Source organism: Bos javanicus, chromosome 16 (assembly GCF_032452875.1).
Source record: "Bos javanicus breed banteng chromosome 16, ARS-OSU_banteng_1.0, whole genome shotgun sequence".
Lineage (NCBI taxonomy): Eukaryota > Metazoa > Chordata > Mammalia > Artiodactyla > Bovidae > Bos > Bos javanicus.
Window position 1 is genome coordinate 56,347,393 of NC_083883.1, and position 26,895 is coordinate 56,374,287.

General features: G+C 39.0%; 1 protein-coding gene across 2 annotated transcripts in view; it reads left to right on the plus strand.

Moving 5' to 3' along the window:
- RABGAP1L (RAB GTPase activating protein 1 like) overlaps positions 1 to 26,895 on the plus strand; it is a 741,235-nt gene that overhangs the window by 139,682 nt on the left and 574,658 nt on the right. The gene's annotated exons all lie outside the window — the stretch shown is intronic.

A 26,895-nucleotide genomic window follows, 5' to 3' on the forward strand; every position in this document is an offset into this window, starting at 1 on the left:
CAGCATCAGTCCTTCCAGTGAATATGTAAGATTAATGTCAGTTGAAAAAAACAGCTAGTAAAATTATATAGAAATTTGTTTTAGAAACATATAATGGTACCTGTAAAGTATCAACATACTTAATAGAAATATTAAATCATCAAAAACTTTTCTTTTATATACAATTCAGTTCAGTTCAGTCGATCGGTCGTGTCCGACTCTTTGCGCTCCATGAGCCGCAGCATGCCAGGCCTCCTTGTCCATCACCAACTCCTGGAGTTCATCCAAACCCATGTCCATCGAGTCGGTGATGCCATGCAACCATCTCATCCTCTGTCATCCCCTTCTCCTCCTGCCCTCAATCTTTCCCAGTATCAGGGTCTTTTCCAGTGAGTCAGCTCTTCGCATCAGGTGGCCAAAGTATTGGAGTTTCAGCTTCAACATCAGTCTTTCCAATGAACACCCAGGACTGATCTTTAGGATGGACTGGTTGGATCTCCTTGCAGTCCAAGGGACTCTCAAGAGTCTTCTCCAACACCACAGTTCAAAAGCATCAATTCTTTGGCGCTCAGCTTTCGTGATAGTCCAACTCTCACATCCATACATGACCACTGGAAAAACCATAGCTTTGACAAGACAGACCTTTGTTGGCAAAGTAATATCTCTGCTTTTTAATATGCTGTCTAGGTTGGTCATAACTTTCCTTCCATGGAGTAAGCGTATTTTAATTTCATGGCTGCAGTCACCATCTGCAGTGATTTTGGAGCCCCCAAAAATAAAGTCTGACACTGTTTCCACTGTTTCTCCATCTATTTCCCATGAAGTGATGGGACCAGGTGCCATGATCTTCGTTTTCTGAATGTTGAGCTTTAAGCCAACTTTCTCACTCTCCTCTTTCACTTTCATCAAGAGGCTCTTTAGTTCTTCTTCACTTTCTGCCATAAGGGTGGTGTCATCTGTAGATCTGAGGTTATTGATATTTCTCCCAGCAATCTTGATTCCAGCCTGTGCTTCCTCCAGCCCAGTGTTTCTTGTGATGTACTCTGCATATAAGTTAAAGAAGCAGGGTGACAATATACAGCCTTGATGTACTCCTTTTCCTATTTGGAACCAGTCTGTTGTTCCATGTCCAGTTCTAACTATTGCTTTCTGACCTGCATATAGGTTTCTCAAGAGGCAGGTTAGGTGGTCTGGTATTCCCATCTCTTAAAGAATTTTCCACAGTTTATTGTAATCCACACAGTCAAAGGCATATAAAACCAAAAAGAAAGAGCACAGAAATCTATCTATAGAAAGTAATAGTGAAAAAGTTTTCAAGTAATAACTGATTGTTATAGTTCTTTTTACCTATGTAATATTATATGAATGTGTTGTTTGACTTATTAGTAAGGTTATACAATTATTTTCGGAGAAGGAAATGGCAATCCACTCTGGTGTTCTTGCCTGGAGAATCCCAGGGACGGGGGAGCCTGGTGGGCTGCCGTCTATGGGGTCGCACAGAGTCAGACACGACTGAAGCGACTTAGCAGCAGCAGCAGCAGCATATAGTGATTTTAATATTAGATGAACAAAATTAGGGTTTCTGTGAAATTCTTAAGTTCTTAAGCAGTGTTAGTATGTAAAACACCCTTTTTGTAAATGAAGGGAGAATGTTACTGTGGAAAATAATTTGAATTCTAACAGTATCTATTGTATGAAATCAGAATGAAATATTCTGTTTGAGTGATAGGAATTTCTCATATCCTATTTAGTGCTCCCTCTCTCCCAAATTTAAAAATGCTTGTTGCTTCATATACTGTAATATGCAAAAAGTAATGTGAAAGCAAGCATCAGTGCAGTGAACAAATACAGAAACCACTTAACCATTTTCATATTACAAAAACTTATCATTGCTCAGTTAGGCTTCATATGCTATACACATACATCTAATTATGTAAATATATAAATTCCAGTACTCTTGTTTATCTTTGCAAGAGTACTGGAATTTATATTTACTTAAAAATAAAGAATATATGAGTGGATTTTTATTATTAAGTGTTATTTTTATATTTTTTAAAATTGCTGATATTGAGTGACTAAGTCATAAGTACCATAAGATTTCTTAGTAATTAGAAAAATAGTATTTGAGGCAAAAAAAACAAAAACAACTATTTGACGTCATTTCATATGAATTAAAAAGATTAAATTAGACTCACTGTAGTACTCAGCTCCATTAAATGTGAAACTGATTTAAATTAATGTAAAATAAGAAGACATTTCTAACTTTGTACTTGGTCGCTCAGTTGTGTGTTAGTTTTTTGACCACATGGACTGTAGCCCGCCAGGCTTCTCTGTGGCATTTCACAGACAAAAATACTGGAATGTGTTGCCATTTCCTACTCCAGGGGATCTTCCCAACCCACAGGTCGAATCCATGTCTCTTACATTGGGAGGTGGATTCTTTACCACTGCACTACTTGGGAAGCCCTTCTAACTTTGCAAAGTGAAAGAAAGTGAAAGCGTTAGTTGCTCAGTTGTTGTCTGACTCTTTGTGACTCCATGGAGTGTAGCCCACCAGGCTCCTATGTCCCTGGAATTCTTCAGGCAAGAATAATGGAGTGGGTTGCCATGCCCTTCTCCAAGAGATCTTCCTGACCCAGGAATTGAACCCAGGTCTCCTGAGTTGCAGGCAGATTCTGACCAATGGTATAATTTAATTTCTTTAGTAGATGCTATGTTACTCTGTTTATTATTATTTTTATTTCCTCTTGAGTCATTTTTTGGTGATCCTTGTCTTTCAAGGAATCTTCAGTTTAATCAAGGATATTTAATTTATTGCTTAAAATATTCCCTTTTTATTTTTAATGTCTTTAGAATCTCTATGATCTGCTTTTATTTCTGATACTGTTAATTTATATATTCTCCCTTGTGTTTTTTTTAATCAGCCTACCTTGAAGTATATTGATTTTATTGATTTTCATTCTTCCCCATGGAACCAAATTTGGGGCACATTCATTTCTCTATTGTTTTTATGTTTTTTCTTCTGTTGATTCTTTTTGTTTTCTTTTTTATTTCCTTTTTTTGTTCTTTGGATTTAACTTGTTTAGTTTCTTCATGTGAAGATTTTGAAAAACATTTTTTTACTACTATCTTTTTTCCCTAAAATCTTTTAATTTTTAAGATTATAATTTCCTTCTAACTTCTGCTTTAGCTGTACCCATAAAAACTCGATCTTTTGTGTGCTCATAAATTTGAAATGTATATTCTGATTTCCCATGTTGTTTCTTTTGTGATATGTGAGTTCTTTGGAAATACGTTGTTTAATTTCCAGATATATGCAGAATTTTTAGATATCTTTCTTAATCTGATTTTTAATTTCATTTTGAACAGAGAACATACTCTGAGATTTGAATCTTTTTAAGTTGTTGAGACTTACTTATCCAAGACATGGCCTATTTTGGTGAATGTTCCAAGAGTATTCGTAGGGAACATGTATTCTGCATTTGTTGGGTGGAGTATTCTATAAATGTCAACTGTGTTACCTTCTATGATGAGGTTTTTCTGTGTTTTCTACTCTAATATTCTGTATATTCAAGGAGATCTCTCCATTCTTGTTGGAAAGAACAGTAGCAACTTCCCTGACTGTTACTATGAGCAATAGTAATGATGCAGCCATCATTTAAAGGGAGTGTCCTACATGGTGTACCTCCTCAGTACAACTCTGTTGAGATGAAGTGTAGTGTTAGTTGCTCAGTTGTGTCTGACTCTTTGTGACCCCTTGGACTGTAGCCCGCCACTGTTGAGGTGTAAGTAGCTTTATTAACCCCATTTTTTAGATAAACTGTTAGGCACAGGAGGGTTGTTATTAGGTGATAGATCAGGAATTAAGCCTAAGCAGTTTGCCCTAAAACTTATCCTTCTGAAATGTTTATGAGAAATGGAAAATATGGTAGCTGTAACACTAAAACTATTAGTTTTTTCCTGAAAAATTTTCCATATGAGCAGTGATCATTTTTGTTGTATTTCACTTGTCTTTCTTTGTATCATCTTTGTTGACATCACTGATTAGATTAGGTATATAGTATATGAAGATGTTATAAGAAAATGTAAGGATTTGTAACATTGGAAACCTTGGAAGTGCAGCGACTGATTCCTTTTCTAAGAAAACAGGCTCTTAGCTGCTGAAACTTGTTTTTGTATAATGCTGATCTGAGAAGAGCACTCTGCTTACATGGAGTCACTTGAAAATGGTTTGCCAAAAAGATCTCTTGCTCTAAAAGCCTTTTTTTTGCTAATGAACATCCCATATTTTACTATTGGATGCTTATTCCACTGTCTTAAAGCTTTGCTGCCTGTTACCAGGAAATAGGCCTTAGTAACTTTTACCAGTCTTATTGACCTCATTGTTAATGAGTTTAATAAGATGCTCTCCTTCAGCTAGGTTTTAGTAGGGGTCAAGATCCAGAAATCAAGAGGGCATTCATGCTTGATATGAAGTGTTACTAAACTAAGAGGGTCAAAGGCCTGTATCATAATAAGTAAAATTAGTTTGCTGAGATACCACTATTCATTTTAGAAATGATTTTCAGTGCTTTGTTTATTAAATATTTATTGAGTACCTTTAGCATGATAGTGTTGGGGATAAGTGAATGAATAATACATGTTCTCTTGTCTTTAAAGAGTGAAGAATGTAATGGTAAAAAGATTACCCTACTAGATGATTCATGCAATGGTGGAAGTGTATGCACAGTGCAGAAGTGACACTCACTAATCATACCTGTCAACTTGGATTGGAGTCAGGTTCCTAGGATTGAATCCCAGCTTCCCCCCATTTCCTAGATATTTAGCCTTAGGCAAGATGCTCCTCATCTCTGAAGTGGGAATTTTTGTTATACCACCTCAGATTTGTGTAAAGAAAACTCTGTTTCCTTTACTACTGTTCCCACCACTTCATTTCTGATACTAGACAGGTGGGTGTTTTTTCTATACCAATTAATTCTCCAACGTGAAACCAATTGGATGGCCTTCAGTTCAGTGATGACAGTACCTGAAGTTAGCATGGACCTCACAGTTTAAGGGCTCAGTCCCACAGAACTGTTCCCCTCCTCCTTACTTCAGATACCAACTGCAGGTTCAGGTTGTCACCTGTGTTTCTGACCAACCAGCTGTAATTTGGAGGTTCCCACAACCTCCCCCTCAGGTTTGATGATTTGCTAGAATAACTCACAGAACTCAGGAAAGCAGTTTGCTTAATAGATTACCAGGGTATTAGAAAAGGATACAACTCTGGAACAGCCAGCTAGCAGAGATGCATAGTGCAAGGTATCGGGGATATACCGTCTTACCACCCTCTACCTCCACTTGTTTACCAACCCAGAAGTTCTCTGAACAGTTAAGTTAGGGGTTTTTTGGATGCTTCATTCTGTAGGCACAATTGAGTAAATCATTGACTGTTAGCCATTAACTCAAGCACCAGTCCGTTTCCCCGCCCTGCAGGCTGGTGGAGCAGGGCTGAAAGTTCCAACCCTCAAATCAATGTGATAGATTCCCCTGGCATCCACCTGCTCTGTTTCCAGCCCGCATGTCCTTAGGGGCTTTCTAGAAGTTACCTCATTAACATAAATTCAGCTGTAGTTGAAAGAAGCTCATTAGAAATAACAAAAAATGCTCATTTTACCTTTATTGCTCTGGAACTGTTTCGTGGTTTAAGATTTTTTTTCTTTTGGTGACACCTTGCAGCCTGTGGGATCTTAGTTTTCTGACCAGCGATCAAGCCCATGCCCTCTGCAGTGGAAGCATGGAGTCTTAACCACTGGACCACCAGGGGATTCCCTGGAACTATTTCAGAAAATGGATAAAAACCAAATATTGTAACAAATCTTTCACCTTTATTGCTATGGTGCTGTTTCAGGAGCCAGGATGAAGACCAAAATATATTTCTTATTATATACAATATCACAGCTCTCATGGTGATTAAATATGAATTCATGTAAGGCCCATTAGCACAGTGCTTATCACCTGTTACATGCTCAATAAGTGTTAGCTATTATTGTTATTAATATTAATTAATACTTCTTGTCTTCTATTTAGTCTGTATTCTTTTTGGACAGATTCTTTTGTATCTTAGGCCTAAAATAAATGAATGAATAAATTAACCAATAAATGAATAACTAACTCTTGAAGAAAGGTCAAGATTTTGAATTGTGGTAAGACAGAGAAAGGCATTTTAGTCAGAGACAATAGTTGAGTGAGTTCATACAGCTCTGATGCAACATGATATGTTGAAGATCTTTAGGAGATTAGATATTGCTATATTGCTGAAGCATCAGTGGGCATGGTGGGTAATTATTCTGAATAGGTAGGTCATTGCTATGCTTAGTACCTTATCCTCAAGTTGGGAGAATTTTAAGCTCTGAATGATAATATGTTTATAATTGGCAAAGTTCAGTCTGATAGCGGTGAAAAGGATATTGACACTGGAGGCAATGCATATGAAGTAGGAAGGCTGTTGTGGCCAAGATGTGAAATGATGAATGCTTGAAGAAAGGCGATGGCAGTGGGGATAATTGTTCAGTCACTAAGTCATGTCTGCCTTTTTGTGACTCCGTGGACTGCAGCACGCCAGGCCTTCCTGTCCCTCACTATCTCCTGGAGTTTGCCCAGGTTCATGTCCATTGAGTCGGTGATGCTATTCAACCTATCCTCTGTTGTCCCCTTCTCCTCCTGCCCTCAGCCTTTCCCAGCATCAGGGTCTTTTCCAGTGAGTTGGCTCTTTGCGTCAGGAGACTGAAGTACTCGAGCTTCAGCTTCAGCATCAGTCCTTCCAGTGAATATTCAGGGTTGATTTCCTTTAGGATGGACTAGTTTGAGCTCCTTGTTGTCCAAGGGACTCTTGAAGAGTCTTCTCTAGCACCACAGTTCAAAAGCATTAGTTCTTCAGTGCTCAACCTTCTTTATGGTCTGCCTCTCACATCCATATATGACTACTGGAAAAACCATAGCTTTGGCTGTATAGACCTTTGTCAGCAAAGTGATGTCTCTGTGTTTTAATAATGCTGTCTAGGTTTGTTGTCACTTTTCTTCCAAGGAGCAACCATCTTTTTCATGGCTGCAGTCACTGTCCACAGTGATTTTGGAGCCTAGGAAAATAAAATCTGCTGTTGTTGCCATTTCCCCCCCATCTCTTTGCCATGGAATGATGGAACTGGATACCATGATCTTGGTTTTTTGAACGTTGAGTTTTAAGCCAGCTTTTCACTTTTGTCTTTCACCTTCATCAAGAGGCTCTTTGGTTCTTCTTTGCTTTCTGCCATTCAGGTGGTATCATCTGCATATTTGAGGTGTTGATATTTCTCCTGGCAATCTTGATTCCAGCTTGTGATTCATCTGGCCTGGTATTTTGCAGTGGGGTAGTAGAAAAGATGTATTTGAGAGACTTTAGGGAAGTAAGAATCAAGATCTGGTGTTTGATTTGATGCGAGGTTGAGGGAAAGCAAAACCTAGGATTACTTCTATGTGACTGGGTGGTTGTTGATCGTTCTGATTGACATAGACTTTCAAGGAGAAGTGTTTGCAGGCTCATGAGGAAAGCTAGCAGAGGTTTAGACATGCTAAATTTCACATTTCAAAGGGACGTTTAGGTTTAGTAAGCAGTCAGATATTTGTATCCTACACTTGGGAAATAAAGATTTTAAAAGTGGTTAATGCTTGAGAATTGTGAATAGGAATAGGTGAAATTACCCCAAGACCAAATGTTGAAAGAGGAGACATTTAAAAGATTGGTATAGGAAGAGGATTGAGCAAAGTGAATGTAGAAGGATTAGCACAGATCTTGGGGTAAAACCACGAGTGTGAGGCCAGGAATAGCAAGGGGGGAGATTGTTTCCAGCAGGAGAGAAGGCCTGCAGCATTAGGTACTGCAGGGAGGTTAGATTGGGATATGATTGGTAGATAAGAGATAAAGATCTTAGACTATAAAACCTGAACAACTTGAGAGGAGTATTGGGGCAGAAGTCAGACTGCAGTTGATTGAGGAGTGAGTGGGAGACAAGATGTTTTCATACTTCACCCCCTTAAACTGGGGACAGAGAGAGGCTGGGTACAAATCCAAAATATTATGATACATTTTACTTTGCTTTAAATACAAAGTAAAAATTTTTAGAAAATTCACTTCAGTTCAGTCCTCCTGTCGGACTTTTTGGGACCCCATGAACTGCAGCATGATAGGCTTCCCTGTCCATCACCAACTCCTGGAGTCCACCCAAACCCATGTCCATTGAGTCAGTGATGCCATCCAACCATCTCATCCTCTGTTGTCCCCTTCTTCTCCTGCCCTCAATCTTTCCCAGCATCAGGGTCTTTTCCAATGAATTAGCTCTTTGCATCAGGTGGCCAAAGTATTGGAGTTTCAGCTTCAGCATCAGTGTTTCCAGTGAACACCCAGGACTGATCTCCTTTAGAATGGACTGGTTGGATCTCCTTGTTGTCCAAGGGACTCTCAAGAGTCTTCTCCAACACCACAGTTCAAAAGCATCAGTTCTTCGATGCTCAGCTTTTGTTATAGTCCAACTCTCACATCCATACATGACCACTGGAAAAACCATAGCCTTGACTAGATGGACTTTTCTTGGCAAAGTAATGTCTCTGCTTTTGAATATGCTATCTAGGTTGGTCATAACTTTCCTTCCAAGGAGTAAGCGTCTTTTAATTTCATGGGTGCAATCACCATCTGCAGTGATTTTGGAACCCAGAAAAATAAAGTCAGCCACTGTTTCCACTGTTTCCCTATCTATTTGCCATGAAGTGATGGGACCGAATGCCGTGATCTTAGTTTTCTGATTGTTGAGCTTTAAGCCAGCTTTTTCACTCTTTCACTTCAATCAAGAGGCTCTTTAGTTCTTCACTTTCTGTCATAAGGGTGGTGTCATCTGCATATCTGCTGCTGCTGTTGCTGCTAAGTCACGTCAGTTGTGTCCAACTCTGTGCGACCCCATGGATGGCAGCCCACCAGGCTCCTGTCCCTGGGATTCTCCAGGCAAGAATACTGGAGCGGGTTGCCATTTCTTTCTCCAGTGCATGAAAGTGAAACAGTGAAAGTGAAGTCGCTCAGTCGTATCTTAACTCTTCGCGACCCCATGGACTGTAGCCTACCAGGCTCCTCCGTCCATGGGATTTCCCAGGCAAGAGTACCTGAGTGGGTTGCCATTTCCTTCTCCTGCATATCTGAGGTTATTGATATTTCTCCTGGCAATCTTGATTCCAGCTTGTGCTTCCTCCAGCCCAGCATTTCTTATGATGTACTCTGCATATAAGTTAAATAAGCAGGGTGACAATATACAGCCTTGACGTACTCCTTTTCCTATTTGGAACCAGTCTGTTGTTCCATGTCCAGTTCTAACTGTTGCTTCCTGACCTGCATACAGGTTTCTCAAGAGGCAGGTCAGGTGGTCTGGTATTCCCATCTCTTTTAGAATTTTCCACAGTTTATTGTGATCTACACAGTCAAAGGCTTTGGTATAGTGAATAAAGCAGAAATAGATGTTTTTCTGGAACTCTCTTGCTTTTTTGATGATCCAGCAGATGTTGGCAATTTGATTTAAAAAAAATTTTTTTTAAAATTTTTTTAGAAAATTCAGTCTTTTTTTCTGTTTTTTTTTTTTTTTCTGGATTTGGAAGTCTAGCCCTCTGCTAGTGATTTTGCTGAGTGAATACCTCATCAAAATATGGATGCAAGTGCCAAAAACTTTTTGTTGCCAACATTTAGAGGAATGACATAGCAGATACTGTAAAAGTGAACTCATTTCTTTCTGCTGAAATGCTATAGTTAAGAAATTATGTAGAAACTGTAAATTAGTAGATAGAAAAACGTTCTTGAGGTCTAATAGAAAACTTAGTGATTGTAGTCTAACAATCTAGTGAGCCCTTTTTCCATGGGTTCCTCAAGGGTGGATTCAACCAATGTTTAGTTGGTCTTTGGATTAGTCCATGATTCAGTTCCTGGTTGGTTGAATCTGTGGATGCAGAACTTGCCGATACGCAGGGCCACCTGTACTATATCATTTTATTTGAGGTACGTGAGCATCTGTAGATTTCAGTGTCCACAGTGAGGTCCTGAATCCAGTCTTTCCATAGATACTAAGGGTTGACTGTACTGTACTATAAATTTTAAAAGTTGTTAAGAGATTAGATCATAATTATTCTTACCATAGGAAAGAAATGATAACGATGTGAGGTGTTGGCTTATGCTACAGTGGTAATCGTATTGCAATATATAAATATGTCAAGTCAACACATTATACACATTACACAATGTTATATATCAGTTATATCTCATTAAAATAGAAATTATGCATCACTTGGTATTTTCTTTTTTTTAAAAACAATTATTAATTATGGGAGGACTTCCAAAGCAGCTGGTAGCAAAATGAGAATTTTGGAAGGTACTAATGCTTAAAATATTATCTGCTTATTACTGTGACATTTCAGAGTGATTTTTTAATGACAGGTTTTTTTTTTTTTTTTTTGGTTTGCTTTTATTTTTGTGTTTTTTCAGCCACACCACGCTGCCTGTGGGATTTTAGTTCCCCAGCCAGGGATTGAACCCAGGCCCTCAACAGTAAGAGTGTGGGGTCCCAACCACTGGGCCACCAGGGAATTCTCTTAAATGACAGTTTTAAAATACCCCAAAGTAGAATTCATAATGAATTGAAGATACTCGTGTCTTTAAACTATGGTGACATCACCTGCTGCTACATTAATAAATTGCTTAAGAAGTAATTTGATGAATTATTTTTTCTCTTTTTTCTTATTACTAAAAATAAATGCTGTGCATTCCATCATCCATAAAGTGTTTATTGGCAGGATTCTTTCATAAGAAGGTTATCAGAATATAACCTTTGTAGTACTGTTTTTTTTTTTGTTTTATACTTGTTAAAATCATTGAATAATTTTATGTTCTGCTGGTCCTATTTTGCTTAAAGAAAGAACTATAAGACATTCAGCTGTTACCATTTACTTTCAGGTTTGATTTGTATTGTGCTATAGAGTGTATCTTACTATGAGACTACCTCAAAGGAAATAGAGTAAAGCAGGTTTTCATTCTGGGTACTGAAATGAGAATAGATTGTTGATTATAGGCATTCATTGAAAACTTGAATTTATTTATTCTGAAAAGGATTTATTCTGAAAATTTGTTGTTGTTCAGTCACTAAGTCATGTCTGACTCTTTGTGACCCCATGAACTGCAGCACATCAGATTTCCCTGCCCTTCACTATTTCCTGGAGTTTGCTCAAACTCCAGTCCATTGATTCGGTGATGCCATCCAACCATCTCATCCTCTTGTTGTCTCCTTCTCCTCCTGCCTTCAATCTTTCCCATTACCAAGGTCTTAAAAATTAGTGTTTTTAAGGTCTGAAAAATTAGTATTTTCAGATATCAAAAATTAGTATTTTAAGTTTTGAAAATGTAAGCCAGAGAGGAGAGACTCCTTAAATATATATGTACTCTTTTTCTGGACATGGAACAATGGACTGGTTCCAAATAGGAAAAGGAGTATGGCAAGGCTGTATATTGTCACCCTGCTTATTTAACTTCTATGCAGAGTACATCATGAGAAATGCTGGACTGGAAGAAGCACAAGCTGGAATCAAGATTGCTGGGAGAAATATCAATAACCTCAGATATGCAGATGACACCACCCTTATGGCAGAAAGTAAAGAGGCACTAAAAAGCCTCTTGATGAAAGTGAAAGAGGAGAGTGAAAAGTTGGCTTAAAACTCAACATTCAGAAAACGAAGATCATGGCATCTGGTCCCATCACATCATGGGAAATAAATGGGGAACCAGTGGAAACAGTGTCAGACTTTATTTTTATTTTTGGGGGCTTCAAAATCACTGTAGATGGTGACTGCAGCCATGAAATTAAAAGACGCTTATTCCTTGGAAGGAAAGTTATGACCAACCTAGATAGCATATTCAAAAGCAGAGACATTACTTTGCCAACAAAGGTCCGTCTAGTCAAGGCTATGGTTTTTCCAGTGGTCATGTATGGATGTGAGAGTTGGACTGTGAAGAAGGCTGAGCGCCGAAGAACTGATGCTTTTGAACTGTGGTGTTGGAGAAGACTGTTGAGAGTCCCTTGGACTGCAAGGAGATCCAACCAGTCCATTCTCAAGGAGATCAGCCCTGGGATTTCTTTGGAAGGAATGATGCTAAAGCTGAAACTCCAGTACTTTGGCCACCTCATGTGAAGAGTTGACTCATTGGAAAAGACTCTGATGCTGGGAGGGATTGGGGGCAGGAGGAGAAGGGGACGACAGAGGATGACATGGCTGGATGGCATCACTTACTTGATGGACGTGAGTATGAGTGAACTCCTGGAGTTGGTGATGGATGGGGAGGCCTGGCGTGCTGCGATTCATGGGGTTGCAAAGAGGTGGACACGACTGTGCGACTGAACTGACTGACTCTTTTGCAATGCATTTAAAAAGTAATAAGCCAGTTGTGAAGCAAAGCAAAATGGTAAGCACCGTGACTTGGGTTCTTTTCATTAAGTACTAGTACCTCTCCCTTGTCTTTCATTTGTGTGGAGTTTAAGAAATCACACATTACCGAGGCCATGTTATCAAGTGGCCTATTAGTGAGGAATAAATGATCCTTTTATCTAAAGATTTATATTCTTTTAGTGTGTTGAAAATTTAATAAAAACAAAAAGCTTCTCACTTGGAGAATAATGTGACAAGGGTATGATGGTGAACTAGCAACCTAATTGATATTTGAATAAGGAAATTTTGCTTATTTCATAGTCAAATATATTTTCTTAAGGTATAGATAATATTCTTGCGCTTAAGACTATGGTATTGCTCTTAAAATACTAGTTGTTTGAAATGTTGAAATTATTTTCTGTGTTCGGAGATAATTGATTTTGTTGCCAGTAATGGTGTGCAACATTCTTAGCTGTGTTGTCCTTCTTAAAAGTATTTTCTACTTTGCGCTGGTACCAAAATTTCGTAAAAATTGATAACAGTTAAGTTATGTTAGAGATAAAAGTGTGAAAGCATATGGAGATAGGAGCTTGGAAAAAGCAGCATTTCAGTGAATTCAGTAATCTTTTATTTCATAAGTTAGGAATATATATAAATAAGATAGTTTCAAGAAAAATAGCTGATTAGGTGAAGTTATTGTAAAATAGAGCTCAGTTTCAAGGGATCAGCTTAGTCAGCAGCACTGAAAACATGTAGGGGATGGTTCTTAAATCCTTGCTTCATTTGTAGATTTATGGTAAACTCTAAAGAGCAATCGGAGGCAATTATAGAGAAAAAATTGTGTTAACGAAGAAAGAAATATTTATATTCATTTTAAAGGTAATCTTAAGAAATGTTATTTACATTAGGTTAATTCAGGAAATGCAAAACATTTTGAGGCCAGTACAACATATTTTAATGTAGCTTGACATTTCTTGAAATACAAAACATATGTTGTAGAATTAGTAGGGTTTAAGTAATTTAACGGAGAAGGTGATGGCACCGCACTCCAGTGTTCTTGCCTGGAAAATCCCACGGATGGAGGAGCCTGGTGGGCTGCAGTCTATGGGGTCGTGAAGAGTCGGACACAACTGAGCGACTTCACTTTCACTTTTCACTTTCCTGCATTGGAGAAGGAAATGGCAACCCGCTCCAGTGTTCTTGCCTGGAGAATCCCAGGGATGGGGGAGCCTGGTGGGCTGCCGTCTATGGGGTCGCACAGAGTCAGACATGACTGAAGCGATTTAGCAGCAGCAGCAGCAAGTAATTTAAATTGAGATTTCTGTAAGCACATCTGATTATTATGATGAACAAACTTTCTGGAAAAGGGTTGCTGATTATTATGGAGATTTTTAAACTCTTAATAATAATGACAAATTAAGTTATGTTTAGTTTTTGGAGCATCTGACCTTAAATGACATAGTGAAATTTACATTTGATTGAGATCAGATCAGTCGCTCAGTCGTGTCCGACTCTTTGCGACCCCATGAATCATAGTACGCCAGGCCTACCTGTCCATCACCAACTCACGTCCATCGAGTCAGTGATGCCGTCCAGCCATCTCATCCTCTGTCGTCCCCTTCTCCTCCTGCCCCCAATCCCTCCCAGCATCAGAGTCTTTTCCAATGAGTCAACTCTTCACATGAGGTGGCCAAAGTACTGGAGTTTCAGCTTTAACATCATTCCTTCCAAAGAAATCCCAGGGCTGATCTCCTTGAGAATGGACTGGTTGGATCTCCTTGCAGTCCAAGGGACTCTCAACAGTCTTCTCCAACACCACAGTTCAAAAGCATCAGTTCTTTGGCGCTCAGCCTTCCTCACAGTCCAACTCTCACATCCATACATGACCACTGGAAAAACCATAGCCCTGACTAGACGAACCTTTGTTGGCAAAGTAATGTCTCTGCTTTTGAATATGCTATCTAGGTTGGTCATAACTTTCCTTCCAAGGAGTAAGCGTCTTTTAATTTCATGGCTGCGGTCACCATCTGTAGTGATTTTGGAGCCCAGAAAAATAAAGTCTGACACTGTTTCCACTGTTTCCCCATCTATTTCCCATGAAGTGGTGGGACTGGATGCCATGATCTTCGTTTTCTGAATGTTGAGCTTTAAGCCAACTTTTTCACTCTCCTCTTTCACTTTCATCAAGAGGCTTTTTAGTTCCTCTTCACTTTCTGCCATAAGGGTGCTGTCATCTGCATATCTGAGGTTATTGAGATTTCTCCCGGCAATCTTGATTCCATTCTGTGTTTCTTCCAGCCCAGCATTTCTCATGATGTACTCTGCATATAAGTTAAATAAGCAGGGTGACAATATACAGCCTTGACATACTGCTTTTCCTATTTGGAACCAGTCTGTTGTTCCGTGTCCAGTTCTAACTGTTGCTTACTGACCTGCATACAAATTTCTCAAGAGGTAGATCAGGTGTTCTGGTATTTCCATCTCTTTCAGAATTTTCCACAGTTTATTGTGATCCACACAGTCAAAGGCTTTGGCATAGTCAATAAAGCAGAAATAGATGCTTTTCTGGAACTCTCTTGCTTTTTTGATGATCCAGCGGATGTTGGCAATTTGATCTGTGGTTCCTCTGTCTTTTCTAAAACCAGCTTGAACATCAGGAAGTTCATGGTTCACATATTGCTGAAGCCTGGCTTGGAGAATTTTGAGCATTACTTTACTAGCGTGTGAGATGAGTGCAATTGTGTGGTAGTTTGAGCATTCTTTGGCATTGCCTTTCTTTGGGATTGGCATGAAAACGGACCTTTTCCAGTCCTGTGGCCACTGCTGAGTTTTCCAAATTTGCTGGCATATTGAGTGCAGCACTTTCACAGCATCATCTTTCAGGATTTGAAATAGCTCAACTGGAATTCCATCACCTCCACTAGCTTTGTTCATAGTGATGCTTTCTAAGGCCTACTTGACTTCACATTCTAGGATGTCTGGCTCTAGGTCAGTGATCACACCATCGTGATTATCTGGGTCTTGAAGATCTTTTTTGTACAGTTCTTCTGTGTATTCTTGCAATCTCTTCTTAATATCTTCTGCTTCTGTTAGGTCCATACCATTTCTGTCCTTTATCGAGCTCATCTTTGCATGAAATGTTCCTTTGGTATCTCTGATTTTCTTGAAGAGATCCCTAGTCTTTCCCATTCTGTTGTTTTCCTCTATTTCTTTGCATTGATTGCTGAAGAAGGCTTTCTTAACTGTTCTTGCTATTCTTTGGAACTCTGCATTCAGATGTTTATATCTTTCCTTTTCTCCTTGGCTTTTCGCTTCTCTTCTTTTCACAGCTATTTGTAATGCCTCACCAGACAGCCATCTTGCTTTTTTGCTTTTCTTTTCCATGGGAATGGTCTTGATCCCTGTCTCTAGTACAATGTCACGAACCTCATTCCATAGTTCATCAGGCACTCTATCTATCAGATCTAGGCCCTTAAATCTATTTCTCACTTCCACTGTATAATCATAAGGGATTTGATTTAGGTCATACCTGAATGGTCTAGTGGTTTTCCCTACTTTCTTCAATTTAAGTCTGAATTTGGCAATAAGGAGTTCATGGTCTGAGCCACAGTCAGCTCCTGGTCTTGTTCTTGCTGACTGTATAGAGCTTCTCCATCTTTGGCTGCAAAGAATATAATCAATCTGATTTCGGTGTTGACCGTCTGGTGATGTCCATGTATAGAGTCTTCTCTTGTGTTGTTGGAAGAGAGTGTTTGTTATGACCAGTGCATTTTCTTGGCAAAAGTCTATTAGTCTTTGCCCTGCTTCATTCCGTATTCCAAGGCCAAATTTGCCTGTTACTCCAGGTGTTTCTTGACTTCTTACTTTTGCATTCCAGTCCCATATAGAGAAAAGGATATCTTTTTTGGGTGTTAGTTCTAAAAAGTCTTGTAGGTCTTCATAGGACCGTTCAACTTCAGCTTCTTCAGCGTTACTGGTTGGGACACAGACTTGAATTACTGTGATATTGAATGGTTTGCCTTGGAAACGATCAGAGATCATTCTGTCGTTTTTGAGATTGCATCCAAGTACTGCATTTTGGACTCTTTTGTTGACCATGATGGCCACTCCATTTCTTCTCACTTATTCTGGTATAGAGATGTAGTGTATATCATATATGTTGGATTTGGTACATGAAATGTTTTGAATTTATATATGAAATAAATGTGACAGATAAAGCTTTTTCTCAGTAAATAGTTAAAAAAAAAAATAAACCTATTGAGTGTCCCTTTATGTCTGGAAGCCTTGGTTTTCTTATTATAAACTAATAATGTGGGTTAGTAGTATTACTGAATTTTTTTCTAAAATTCTGTGACATTTGGATTAGTGAATTTTTAGTACAAATAATTCCATGACTGTTGTAGTCAAGTTAATTCAAAATTAATTTATAATATCTATTCTAGTGGCACAGTGAGAATAAGATATTTCAAATAACAACCTTATCCCCAAAGGAACTTTGTGTCACCTCGTATTAATAAGAAAATGTATAAAAATTGCCATTTTACTTGGAGGGTTGTGATAAATACTAGATAAAAATAATGTACAGAATTCTGTGGGGTTTAGAAAAGGGAGGGACCATAGCAGTAGAATGAAAGTGGTGATTAAAAGAAGCCCCTTTGAGGATCTTTGTGAGTCATGTTCTGTGATCACAGTAGAGAAGGAATATTTTAAGGGTGAACAAAATTTCTCTTCTTCCCTTTTACGTTCTTTGGCTGGTCTAATACGTAAAAAAATATAAGACAGATTAATAGGAGGAAAATTTAATTATGTGCTTGTGGGAGCCCTAGAAAGATATGAAGACTCAAAAGGCAGCTGGTAATTGAAGCTTATATTCCATCCTGATCCAGGGAACAGGGAGGAATCTGGGAATGCAAAGAGGAGGAAGGTCATTCACAGGAAGTGGGAGGAGATATTTGGGGAATTAAAAAAAAAAACAAACAGGGAGTCCTGTTACAAGATAAGTTTCTTAAGTAAAAGGATCTCTCTCTTAGCAGCTTTCTCCCTTTCTTATGTAAATTTAGGCAATTGAGGGAGAGGTAGAAGAGCTTTCAAGAATCTGCTGAGTTTTGATTGCCCTTAGCTCAAAATAGTAATCCTTATGCTTGTTAATGAACTCATGTTTAGCTGCTTGCCTCTCAGTAGCCAATACTCATTGTTGGGAAAGGAAATATTGCTTTAATAAGAAGACTGGCAACTGGGGAGAAGATGGACTCATGCCAAGAAGCATCTCCTGTGATTCTGCTTTGTTGTTGCTCAGTCCCTCAGTCATGTCTGACTCTTTGAGACCCCGTGGACTGAAGCCACTCCAGTCTTCCCTGTCCTTTGCCATCTCCTGAAGCTTGCTCACACTCATGTCCATTGAGTCGGTGATGCTCATCCTTTGTCATCCCCTTCTCCTCCTGCCTTCAGTCTTTCCCAGCATCAGGGTCTTTTCCAATGAGTCAGCTCTTTGAATCAGGTGGCCAAAGTATTGGAGCTTCAGCTTCAGCATCAGTCTTTTCAATGAATATTCTGGTCTGATATCCTTTAGGATTGACTGGTTTGATCTCCTTGCAGTCCAAGGGACTCTCAAGAGTCTTTTCCAATATCACAGTTCAAAAGCATCAATTCTTTGGCGCTCAGCTTTCTTTATAGTCCAACTCTCACATCCATACTTGACTGCTGGAAAAACCATTTTTTTGACTAGGTGGTAATTCTTGATAAGAATTAAAGTGACATGAGATAGATTAAAGGAAGAAAATAAAAAGTTTAATAGCACATGTACATTAGGGCTTCCCAGGTGTTGTTAGTGGTAAAGAACTTGCCTGCCAATGCAGGAGACATAAAAGATATGGGTTTGATCCCTGCACTGTAAAGATCCTCTGGAGGAGGGCATTGCAACCCACCTCAGTATTCTTGCTTGGAGAATCCCATGGACAGAGGAGCCTTGTGGGCTACAGTCTATAGGGTTACAAAGAGTCGGACATGACTAAGCAACTTAGCACACAGCATATACATTGGAGAGACCAAGGAAAACTGAGTAATTCACCAAAATGGCCAAATCCCTCAACTTAAATACCATCTTCAGTTGAAGACAAAAGAGCATGTTGGGCAGAGTGTTTTTGGAAAAAGAGGTAGTTCATATGGATCTGGGAAAGCAAATGTTTGGTAAACAGATGTTTGCTGGGCTACACAGTGACAATGGGACAGAGGGGACTCTGAAATCTAGGCCCTACTGAGTTTCCCCATCACACCTAGCCCATATCCTTTGCAGGTTGTTGTAGCTCTATTCCAGGAACAGGCCTGCTATCTAAATTTAGGCAGTGAGGGGGAAGGTCAAAGCTTTTTCCTGAGTCTTTTGGGCCTTGATTGGTTCCAACTCTAAATAATCTAAATTCCAAAGAGACATTTTGGGGTGGTAAATTTTGCTGGCCTACAAGGGGAAGTTATAGAGAAATGAGAAGCAGACTCATAATATTCAAGAGATAAGACTGGAGATCACTGTTAAGGAGAGAAGAAAAGCTTCTTTCTTTATAAGCTGTTCTCCGGAGGCCACCATCCTGTTTTGTGTTTTTAGTTGACATCGTTTAGAGGGAGGAGGCTTGCCTGAAGAAAAGGGTAGATTTTAGGGCATGACAAGAGTTCATCATAGCTCTCAGAAGCTCCTGTGGCTTGAACCTTATTAAAAGGAAGGGAGCCATCTCTTCTTTATTCTCGAGGAGAGTATGATCCAGGCTGGAGATGGAAGTAGCTGCACTTTCTTAAATCTTGTCCTAGCTCAGGCCTCCTTTAGGCTTGTTTTGGGCTCTGGGCTAAAAACAGGTTTAATGTTAAAATAACTATTTTTTGCCCTCCTCCCAGATCTCTTCTTTGCTTTCAGGTGCCTTAACATTCTTTTCACTTGGAGGTAAAACCTTTTATCAGTTACTAGAGTTAAAAAGCATAAGAGGAAGTTTCCCTTTTGAAGATGCATGTTGATTTAAACCTATTTAAATATGATCAGTTAGGGGAGGGATCAGTTGGGAATTTGTGATTAGCTGATGCTACTACATATAAATTAGATAAAAAGCAAAGAATTACTATATAGCACAGGCTTTCCTTGTGGCTCAGCTGGTAAAGAATCCGCCTACAATGCAAGAGACCTGGATTTGATCCCTGGGTTGGGAAGATCCCCTGGAGAAGGGAAAGGCTACCCACTCCAGTATTCTGGCCTGGAGAATTCCATGGACTGTATAGTCCATGGGGTTGCAGAGTCGGACACAACTGAGTGACTTTCACTTCACTTCACTGTATAGCATGGGGAACTATATTCAATATTTTGTAATAACCTATAATGGAAAGAATCTGAAAAAGAATATGTATACATGTATATATCACATATATACATGTATATACACTCATATGTGCATAAAACTGAATCACTTTGCTGTATATGTGAAACATATAAATCAACTATACTTCTACTGAAAGAATACAATCTTTTAGTAAATTACTAAGACTATGTCATGTGAAGGATGTTATTGTGGTAGCTATTTTGCAATATATAGAGTGTATCAAATTATTATGTACAGCTTAAATTTGGTGCATTTTTCTAAGTTGTACAGTTAATATGCATAGGATTCTTTGCTGTATTTATTATCGATTTGAATTCATGAAGTATATAGTGATACCCAGGCTTTTGTTCCTGGTATTGATCATTTGTATCTTCTTTGTTTTATGAATTTAGCTAGAGGTTTATCAATTTATTGATCTTTGTAAAGAAACTACCTTTTGGTTTCATTGATTTAAAATTTTTTGTGTCCTCAGTTTTATTGATTTGTGCTGTTATCTTTATTATTATTATTTTACTTCTGTTTGCTTTATTTTGCACTTCTTTTCCTCATTTCTTAAGGTGCATGTTTAGATTATTGATTTCTGGATGGCTCATTTGAAATATATATATTTATATCTCTAAATCCTAGATGTATCCCACTAATTTTCACTTGTTGTATTTTCATTTTTGTTCAGTTCAAAATATTTTCTACTTTGAGTTTTCCTCTTTGATCCATGGAGTGTTTCAGTTCAATTCAGTCGCTCAGTCGTGTCCGACTCTTTGCAACCCCATGAATTGCAGCACGCCAAGCCTCCCTGTCCATCACCAGCTCCCGGAGTTCACTCAGACTCACGTCCATTGAGTCAGTGATGCCATCCAGCCATGTCATCCTCTGTCGTCCCCTTCTCCTCCTGCCCCCAATCCCTCCCAGCATCAGAGTCTTTTCCAATGAGTCAACTCTTCGCATGAGGTGGCCAAAGTACTGGAGTTTCAGCTTTAGCATCATTCCTTCCAAAGAAATCCCAGGACTGATCTCCTTGAGAATGGACTGGTTGGATCTCCTTGCAGCCCAAGGGATTCTCAAGAGTCTTCTCCAACACCACAGTTCAAAAGCATCAATTCTTTGGTGCTCAGCCTTCTTCACAGTCCAACTCTCACATCCATACATGACCACTGGAAAAACCATAGCCTTGACTAGACGGACCTTTGTTGGCAAAGTAATGTCTTTACTTTTGAATATGCTCTCTAGGTTGGTCATAACTTTCCTTCCAAGGAATAAGCGTCTTTTAATTTCATGGCTGCAGTCACCATCTACAGTGATTTTGGAGCCCAAAAAAATAAAGTCTGACACTGTTTCCACTGTTACCCCATCTATTTCCCATGAAGTGATGGGACTGGATGCCATGATCATTGTTTTCTGAATGTTGAGTTTTAAGCCAACTTTTTCACTCTCTTCTTTCACTTTCATCAAGAGGCTTTTTAGTTCCTCTTCACTTTCTGTCATAAGGGTGGTGTCATCTGCATATTTGAGGTTATTGATATTTCTCCTGGCAATCTTGATTCTAGCTTGTGTTTCTTCCAGCCCAGCGTTTCTCATGATGTACTCTGCATATAAGTTAAATAAGCAGGGTGACAATATACAGCCTTGCTGTATCCTTTTCGTATTTGGAACCAGTCTGTTGTTCCATGACCAGTTCTAACTGTTGCTTCCTGACCTGCATACAGATTTCTCAAGAGACAGTTCAGGTGGTCTGGTATTCCTATCTCTTTCAGAATTTTCCACAGTTTATTGTGATCCACACAGTCAAAGGCTTTGGCATAGTCAATAAAGCAGAAATAGATGTTTTTCTGGAACTCTGTAGCTTTTTCCATGACCCAGCGGATGTTGGCATCCAGAAGGACCCCATGCCCGAAGGGCGGCGGCCAAGAGGAGTTACCCCACGTCCAAGGTCATGGAGTGTTTAGAAGTGTGTTATTTCCAAGTATCTGGGGATTTTTCAGACATATTTCTGGTGTTGATTTTCAGTTTAATTATATTATGGTCACTAAACATTATTAAGTCTAAAAAGATTTCTTAAAGTTTGTTTTATAACCCAGGACATGGTTTGTTTTGGTGAATGTTTCATGTGCATTTGAAAAGAATGTGTATTCTTCTGTTATTGAATGGAGTGATATATCATATCAGATCCTATTGTTGATAATGTACAGTTCTTCTAAACATTGCTAAATTTTCATATACTTCTTTTCATTTCTGTGAGAGAAGTGTTGATGTTTCTAATTGTAAATGTGGATTTGTCCGTCTCTTCATTTCTGTGAATTTTCTTCTTCATATATTTGAGAGCCTGTTGTTAGCTACATACGTTTATAAGATTCTTATATATTCTTGTTGACTAGATCTTTTTAACATAGTGTAGTGTCCTTTATGGGAGAAGGCAATGGCACCCCACTACAGTACTCTTGCCTGGAAAATCCCATGGGCGGAGGAGCCGGGTAGGCTGCAGTCCATGGGGTCGCCAAGAGTCAGATACGACGGAGCGACTTCACTTTGACTTTTCACTTTCATGCATTGGAGAAGGAAATGGTAACCCACTCCAGTGTTCTTGCCTGGAGAATCCCAGGGACGAGGGAGCCTGCTGGGCTGCTGTCAGTGGGGCCGCACAGAGTTGGACTCGACTGAAGCGACTTAGCAGCAGCAGCAGCAGCAGTGTCCTTTATACCTAGTGATTTGTTTTTTCTTGCTTGGTAGTCAACTTTGTCTTTTATTCATATAGTCTCTCCAGCTTTCTTTTGATAGGTGTTTTCATGGTATATATTCTAACCTCATTTTACTTTCAACTTTCCTATGTCACTGTATTAAAAGTGGGTTTTTTGGTAGACAGATTATAATTGTGTCTTGTTTTCAACATAACCTGAGAATTATGTTTTTCAATTGTTACATCTAGGCAATTTATGTTTAGCATAACTATTGATATGTTTACATATAAGTTTACCATTTTAATATTTATTCTCTGCTTGTTTCTTTTTATACATTTCTTTGTTTCTCCTTTGCTGCCATCTTTCGGATTATTTGAATGTTTGATTACTATTTTCTTTTTCTTGTAGTTAATTTATTTTTTAACTGAAGGATAATTGCTTTACAGAATTTTGTTGTTTCCTGTCAAACCTCAACATAAATCAGCTATAGGTATACATATATCCTCTCCCTTTTGAACCTCCCTCCCATCTTCCTCCCCATCCCACCCCTCTAGGTTGATACAGAGCCCCTGTTTGAGTTTCCTGAAACATACAGAAAATTCCCCTTGGCTATCTATTTTATATATAGTAATGTAAGTTTCTATGTTACTCTTTCCCTACATCTCACCCTCTCCACTCCTCTCCCCATGTCCATAAATCTGTTCTCTATATCTGTTTCTCCATTGCTGCCCTGCAAATAAATTCTTTGGTACCATTTTTCTAGTTTCTGTATATATATGAGTTAGTATTTGATATTTATCTTTCTCTTTCTGACTCACTTCACTCTATAATAGGCTCTAGGTTCATCCACTTATTAGAACTGACTCACATGAGTTCCTTTTTATGGCTGGATAGTATTCCACTGTGTATATGTACCACAACTTCTTTATCCATTCATCTGTTGATGGACCTCTAGGTTGTTTCCCTGTTCTAGCTATTGTAAATAGTGCTGCAGTGAACAGTGAGATACATGTGCCTTTTTCAATTTTGATTTCCTCAGGGTTTATGCCTAGGAGTGGGATTGCTGGATTGTATGGTGGTTTTAGTCCTAGTTTTTTAAGGAATCTCTATACAGTCTTCCATAGTGGCTGTTATCAATTTACATTCCCACCAACAGTGCAAGAGCATTCCCTTTTCTCCACACACTCTCCAGCATTTATTATTTGTACACTTTTTTATGATGGCCATTCTGACTGGTGTGAGGTGATACCTCATTGTAGTTTTGATTTGCATTTCTCTCATAATGAGCAATGTTGAGCATCTTTTCGTGTGTTTGTTGGCAGATGGCTAACAAAGGTCGCATTTCTTCTTTAGAGAAGTCTGTTTAGGTCTTTTTCCCACTTTTTAATTGGGTTGTTTGTTTTTCTGGTATTGAGTTGTATAAGCTGCTTGTGTATTTTGAGAATTAATCCTCTTTCATTATTTCATTTGTTATTATTTTCTTCCATTCTGAATGTTGTCTTTTAACCTTGCTTACAGTTTCCTTTGCTATGTAAAAGCTTTTAAGTTTAATCAGGTCCCACTTGTTTACTTTTGTTTTTATTTCCGTTACTCTAGGAGGTGGGTCATATAGGATCTTGCTTTGATTTATGTCATTGAGTATTCTTCCTATGTTTTCCTCTAAGAGTTTTATAGTTTCTTGTCTCACATTTAGGTCTTTAATCCATTTCTAGTTTATCTTTGTGTATGGTGTTAGGAAGTGGTCTAATTTCATTCTTTTACATGTAGCTGTCCAGTTTTCCCAGCACCATTTATTGAAGAGGCTGTCTTTGCCCCATTGTATATTCTTGCCTCCTTTGTCAAAAATAAGGTACCCATAGGTGCGTGGGTTTATTTTTGGGCTTTCTATCTTGTTCCATTGGTCTATATTTCTGTTTTTATGCCAGTACCATACTGTCTTGATGACTGTAGCTTTGTAGTGTAATTTGATGACAGGAAAGTTGATTTCTCCAACTCCATTGTTTAGGATCAGAATCAGGGTAGTTCACGGCTAGGGCAGCAGGAAATATAGTTCTCTAGAAGGGTATGGCTATCAGTATTGGCCAATACACTACAGTATTCTTGCCTGGAGAACCCCCTGACAGAGAAGCCTGGCAGGCCATAGTCTACAGTCCGGCAAAGAGCCGGACACAGCAGAAGACCCCCCGCATGCATAGATGCAAGACTTTTTTTTTTTTTTTTTTGCCTGTGGCAGCTGTGTCCCAGTGAGGGTTGAGTGTGAAGGTGGCACGGCTGTTTGGGTCATGGGGACCCTGGTGGCGCCAAGTGTGCAGGGACACGGACTGCCTCAGCTGCAGAAGTTATGGCCCTATCAGTGTCTTTTTTGGAGCCTCCGGTAGCTGGTGATCAGAAGGCCTCTTTGGTGTTTCTCTGTAGTTCCACCCATTCAGGCACTTAGAGGGCTCCTGTGCCTGGGGTCCTTTTCTGTTGTTCAGTTTGTCAGGCATATAGAGAGTCCCTCCTGGCTGGGGTCCTACCCTGTAGTTTGGTGTGTCAGGCACTTGATGGGCCAGGCTCTGTACTGTTCTGCTGCTAATGGTGGCCTATGGGGAGAGAGAGGCTATGGTGATGACTCCATGCCCTATGCTTGACTTAGCAGTATGGCCTTGCTTCCATGGCTTCCTGGCTTTTCTCCACAGGCATTTCCCACCACAGTCTCCTCCCTCACATCCCCTTGGTCCATCTCTCCAGTCAAGAGCAGCCCTGCCCTGGGATTGCTCCACAGTCCCTAAGCTCCAGCTCCCAGCTGCTGCCCCTTCTAGGGGACCTGCATCCTTGTCTGGGGTATGTATGGCTGCAGCAAGAACTGTCTGATTCTTATTCCATTTAGGCTGCCACAGATCAGCTGTTTCACTCTCAGCCTTAAATGTTTCTCCTCTGACTCAGACAATTGCCTTGATGTGGGGATCGGACCCCTGCTTCACTTCCCCCACCCACCAAGGGCAGGTCCAGTCCTTGTAACACTCCTGTTTTTCCTCCTAGTTCCTCCATCCGCCCGAGTTTTGCGTGATTCTATATATTCTTCTCCGCTGCTCGGCTACTCCTGTCTGCTCTCAGCTGGTGTTCTGCATACACTTCTGTGTCTGAAGGTGTATTCCTGATGTATCCATGGAGAGAGATATACTCCATGTCTACCTACTCCTCTGCCATCTTGTTTTCTAGTATTTCATTTTTATTGTATTTCTTTATATAATTAGTTTAGTTGTTGCTTTAGGGATTGAGATCTTTGTTTCCTGAATATAGTAGAATTACAACAACAACAAAAAATGTTTGATTTAAACCTAACCATGTAATTTTTCATGGCTGTCTTCTTTTTCTCCCATGTTTAATGCAGTGGACATTTTTACCTTTTATTATTTGCTAAATGGCTTGAAAATGGGCCTGAAATTTGATTTATTGTTCAGAAGAAATTCTTGAAAAGAATGAATAATTAAAGTAGTTATGTTTTTGTAATTAAATGAATTACAGTACAGGTAGATATTTGAGATAATTATACCTCTATATATGCCTATACTATTCTTATTTTATGTTCTTTAGAGTATAGTAAAATGGTGTAAAAACTGAGATAATAATAGTAATAAAAATTTATTCCCGTCACTCTAATTTCATGTTCTAAGTATTATTATATTTAATCTCCTTAATAAATGAGATGGTTTATTTTGGTTTTATTGATAAGAGGTAATGTGCCTCAGCAAAGTATTTTGTCCAAGACCACACTCTTAACTTGTAGTGAAATATGAATTCAGACTCAGGTCTATTTGACTTTAAAATTCATGTTTTACCATTAGTCTAATCATTGATTCCACAGATATTTTTGAATACTTACTATGTGTCAGGTACCATATTGTTTCTGATTGAAAGTCAACATCATCTCTGCCCATATGATACTTCCTCTGTTGTGGATGAGATAGCCATTAAACAAATATAATAAAAATATAATGTGTAGTTATAGTAAATGCATTGAGGGAGAAGGAAAAGTTGTGATGAGAACTGAAAACATGGGAATGTAGATTCTTTGTAGAAGTAACATTGAGGGCAGGAGGAGAAGGAGGTAACAGAGGAGGAGACGGTTGGATGGCATCACTAACTCAATGGACATGAGTTTGAGCAAACTTTGGGAGATAGTGAAGGACAGGGAAGCCTGGCATGCAGCAGTGCATGGGGTCACAAATAATTGGACCTGACAAAGCCAGTGAACAACATCAACAGAAGTAACATTAAGAAATAAGGATCCAATATTGATGGTAGTTAGCAAAGAGTAGGAGGAAAAGCTGTATCGTCAGAGAGAAAAAGATATCCCAAGGCGTTGGGCGGGTGAAAGGAGAAAAAGTTCTCAGAACTGAAACAAGGCCAGAGTGGCTGAAGAATAGTATTGTAACAGTCTTTGAATA